General features: G+C 31.5%; 1 non-coding gene across 1 annotated transcript; it reads left to right on the forward strand.

Moving 5' to 3' along the window:
• Window positions 1–4,452: 4,452 nt before the first annotated feature.
• Window positions 4,453–4,559, forward strand: LOC122737442. The gene has a single exon (XR_006354277.1). It is a non-coding gene; the product is annotated as a U6 spliceosomal RNA (small nuclear RNA).
• Window positions 4,560–5,164: the final 605 nt, after the last annotated feature.

Genomic DNA, 5,164 nt, shown 5'->3' on the forward strand with positions numbered 1-5,164 from the left:
TGGAATTATTGGATATGTAAAGGGGGACCTGTTTTCAGGCTAATGGTGTTCTAATGGGGTTATTTAAATGCACAAAAGGAAACATTTCTAGTCAATTTTACTGAAATATGTAGTTCAATCAAGATTTTATGTACCACAAGGCCAGGCCTATGGCTTTAGCTTACTCAGATGTCTTTGGCTAAATGAAATAGTGACTATAACCCAGTAACAAGTATGTGTTTTTTTGAAAATAATATATATTAGCATAGAGACATTTTTTAACTGAATGTGTTTTAAAATGCTAATAGTAAATCCTTAAGTAAGTAGTGACTATTTAAAATTGAGTTTCTAATTTTGCCACATATTTGTGACTTTGTAATGGAACAAGTTTGTGTCCTTTGGCAGATTTAATTCCTTGGAATTTTAATTTCTTAATCTGCAAAACAAGGATAATAGTACCTTGAATAATGACATCATAAGGTGGTGGTAAAGATCATGTTTTAAAAATCTTAAAGTACTAGATAAAAAAAACAAAGCTTCATTTTTAATGTATAAGCAGTACCATTGCTACTTTATAGCATTTAGTATTATAGTTATAATAATTCATTATACTGGGTAGGCAGATATTATCTTTTTTCCTTTCTGACAAGTTTCTTCTTCCACCCAGCAGACAAAGAACCATACCCAAACTTAAAGGAATTTTTATTATCAAGAAGTCTATAGTTCTGTTATTGCCTAGATATTATAAGATATACTAGAAAAAACTGTGACTTAAATGATCTGTATGTTTTCTTCAGCCCTTATCAAAATACTCTTCCTAGAATATATTATTTAAATAAATAAAATGTGATGTCTAAAGATTATTTTTTAATTAACATTATTTTTCCACTTCATACCAACCATCTTCCCTAAAGGATATGACTTTATTTTTTTTAACCTGGTGAAGTGACTTTCAGGTTGAAACCTGCCTACCATAGTATTTAATACTATGTATTTAATGCCTTTGTAACCATGAGTCAGTTCCATATATCTGGAATCTGTAACCTCATTCATAACATCACTGTAATAATACCTTTATTTGCTACTTCACAGGGCTATATGTTGAGCCTGTTAGTTAGTGAGAAGGGGAACAAAAAACATATCCCCCAAGATAACTGGCTGATTTCAGAGATTTATTTCCTATTGGCATACTCAAATGACCCAACTCCATCATCTCTTGAGTATTTCTCTGGAATTTGATTTGCTTTTGAACTTTTTTAATATATATAAAAATTGAAAAGATGTATAAAAAAGTGAGGCAGTATGATAAAATGGACATTTGAAGCAAAAATCAGAACTGGATTCTATTTGCAAATATGCTTTTAGTTATTTTTGCTTTGTATTCTACCTGTTCCACAAGTGAATTGAGATAGAAGCTCTAACATAAATTAGCTGCGGGACTTTGAATAAGTCAACCTCTATGGATCTCAGTTTCCCTTTCTGTGAAATTTGAATGTTGGACAAAATTATCTCTATGATCCTATAAAGATTTTTACATCTCTGGCTTGGACTGCCTGTTAGATTTGTAATTTGGCATATTCCATTAGTATTTGAAACTCAAAATGAAAAAAAATAAAATCATTGCTTTCCCTAAAGCACAGAGACTCCTGTGCAGCAGTTCTTTATCAATGAAGTAAGTGCTTTGTCCATATTCTTCTTCCCTAAGCCAAATCTTTCTTTCATACTAATGTATATCAAAATTCATATTAATGCTCCATCAAATATTTTAAATTCCTAGTTTCAGAATATATATAGGTCAATATCTCAATCTCCTTCTTAAGTTCAATTCAACTACATACAAGGTTAACCATACCCTTGATCTTGCCATAACCACACCTTTTCTAATTCCATGTTTGTCAACTCCAAAATTCTTTTATGAGTATAATTTTTGTTTTTCTTTTTTCAATTCCTCCTGATACCTTATATTGCCCTGGCCTCACTTTTGGCTCCATTCTCTGCACCCCTCAGTTTTCCTGCCCTTCCCTCATGAAATCTTTTATTGGTTAAATTTCCCTCCTGTTTTATTCCAACCCTTGGTGAAACATTTCAACTATACAACCTATTATACTGCAAAATCCCTTTACCCCTTGTCCTATTAATTGTGATATACCTTTTATGGATTATTCATACCACCTCCTCCTTCACTGCTACTTTCATGATGATGAATGGAGGTAGAAACAAATTATAAAACTGTACTTATTGGCCCCATTCACATTTAGGTTACATAATATCAACTAGGCCTTCACTGTTATAAAGCAAACATTTTGGCCATCTTATATATTATATCATTGAACATAGTTACTATTCCAATTTTTTATGGCCATTATCAAGCAGTTTGCTACATCCTATATTGAAATCCTCTATGATGAGAGTTCTAGTTCATCTATAACAGAAAAAAAATGAGGCTAATCCTTACCTTACATAACCCAGGAGTCTTCCCATATGATTTCCTCCTTCACTATTACTTTATTTTATCTTATTGCATTTATTTATTTATTTGTATGTTTATTCATTTATTCATTCATCCATTTATTTATTTATTTGTTTAGTCCTTACTTACTTACTTCCTTCATTTATCTGTTAGTATGTGTTTACTTATTTTGTTGTTGTTTATGGAATAAAATAAGCATTTAAATTACAGTACAATAAAAAAAGATGATTGCATATAAAAGAGTAAATCTAGTAACCACTTTCCTTTGCTATCATATTAGCCAATCTAATAGGTGTAAAATGACATCTGAAGGATGTTAAAATTTTCATTTCTCTAATCAATAATTATTTAGACTATTTTAATCTGACTATTTGTCTTATAAAAATAAATCTTATAAAAACAAATATTGAAAACTATATATATAACTGGAAAATAATGAAATACTTTTATAAAAAAAGAAAAACATGGGGCAGCTAGATGGCACAGTGGATAGACCACTGGCCCTGGATTCAGGAGTACCTGAGTTCAAATCCCGACTCAGACACTTAATACTTACTAGCTGTGTGACCCTGGGCAAGTCTCTTAACCCTAATTGCCTCACTAAAAAAATAAAATAAAATAAGAAAAATATGAAAAAAACAAATGACACTTGCTGATGGTTTTAGATAAATGATTTTAATCAATTTAAGGAAAAAAAGACATTTTTTATCAATAACTAGAAGAGTTTTTAAATAGAAATGAGTGTTGAACATTATTGTGAAGTTTAAAATCTAGATTGTGGTCACCTTAAATTAGAAGTTTTAGCACCAGTCCTTGGGCATTAAACATTTATTAAAACATACAGATATTCCCATGGAGTTCAGAAAGTTAAGAAAATAGGGGAAGGGTGAGGGAGGGGAGGGAGGGAGAAAAATCTGAAACTGTAAAGTTTGTATAAACAAAAGTTGAGAACTATCTTTACATGTAACAGAAAAAATAAAATACCTTATATGAAAAAATTTAAATTAAATTAAATTAAAAAAAAGAAAGTTAAGAAAAAAAACCTATTTAGCTTAGAGTTCCAGCCTGGTCTGGTTCTTTCTCAATCCTCTGCCACAAGCCTGCTTCAATCATGAACTCTCTCACAAACTGATTGTGGAAGCTTTTTATAGGTCTGGAACAGAAGCGGTCCTTACACACTGCTTCAAGCTGATTGGTTGGCATCATCCAAATCCATTGGCTCTGAAGGTGTTCTCAAAATGTGATTACAAGCCAGTTAACTTGAAGTAGGCTAATCATCAGTTAATCACTCTCACTTGATTCAATCAGTCTAGATTAATCTCCAGGTGGGTCTTTGAGTATCTGCTAAATCTCATTTTTTCACCACATTCCCCACTTTGTTTCTTCTAGGAACAGGTGTTCCTTGATGAAGCAGTAAAAAATAGCTTTGCCAGTAATCAAATCAAACAATGAAAGTTCTTAAAAACGTGAATTGAGAAGACAATATTTTTTTAAATCTTCATTTCATCACCTTTTGTATCATCTGCCTAATTATCCTCATGCCATTATGAGAAATTTTAAAATCTAATATAATTGATAACAGATATCAAGGCCAAATCCAACACCATATTTATCATGACATCTGAGATAATTATGGGGATTACCATTGAGCAATGCATTACAGCACATGCAGTATGACAGGCTTAAAATTGGTGGATGGGATATACGTTCATGCCACCAAACATATTGGAGGAAACTGAGTCAGGCTTAATGAGATGCATGGGATTGAGATGTCCATGCCATCAGGCATATTGTAGGGGAATAGAAGCCAGGTGTAGAATGAGATGGGTGGGATGAAAACTTCTAGCCATCTGTGCAGTACCTTGTCTTCATAAGTGTCTCCCCTTCTGTGAGAGTTCAATGCCTGCTCTTGTATATATTCCTTTCATGGGTAAAGGCAATTAATGTCTTAAATGGTAAATTGCCATAATTCAAGTCTCATATGGATTTAAAAATTTGAGTATGTGCTTGCTTCGTCAGCACATATACTAAAATTGGAACGATACTGAGAAGATTAGCATGGCCCCTGCGCAAGGATGACACGCAAATTCATGAAGTGTTCCATATTTTTGGGAGGGAGAAAAATCTGAAATTGTAAAGCATGTATAAACAAAAGTTGAGAACTATCATTACATGTAATGGAAAAAAAATACCTCATACATTAAAAAAAAAATTTGAGTATAATAATGATAGCAAAAAATGTGAAATGATCACAAAAACTGTGAATTTGCTTTGAGTCAGAATATAAGTTACAATGTACAATGATTCCAAATAATGTTTTTTGCAAAAATAGTATTTCTAGAATTAATTTACACTTGTCATAGTAATCAATTTACCAAGGAAATACTTTATATAATTTGATCAAATAATCAGTTGGAAAAACAAAACACAATCTTAAAAGAATGAAAATCTCTATGAAAACAAACTCATGCTATTAATTTCAAAATGTAGATACAATGGCATAAAAAGGAAACCTTGATGTAACATTTGAACTGACATTATTTCTCTGAGTGAATTTAGAGCATTTTTGATTTCAATATCTAAAATCTCCACATCTCATATTAATATTTTGCTGTCTACTTCTGCATTTCGGCAAAATATGTGCCAGTTTATGGCAATAGAAGCAAATTCTTGAAATATGATGATGATAAAGTTTCTCTTGTTTTTCTTCAATCC

The sequence above is a fragment of the Dromiciops gliroides genome, chromosome 1 (genome assembly GCF_019393635.1).
Source record: "Dromiciops gliroides isolate mDroGli1 chromosome 1, mDroGli1.pri, whole genome shotgun sequence".
NCBI classification, from domain to species: Eukaryota; Metazoa; Chordata; class Mammalia; order Microbiotheria; family Microbiotheriidae; genus Dromiciops; species Dromiciops gliroides.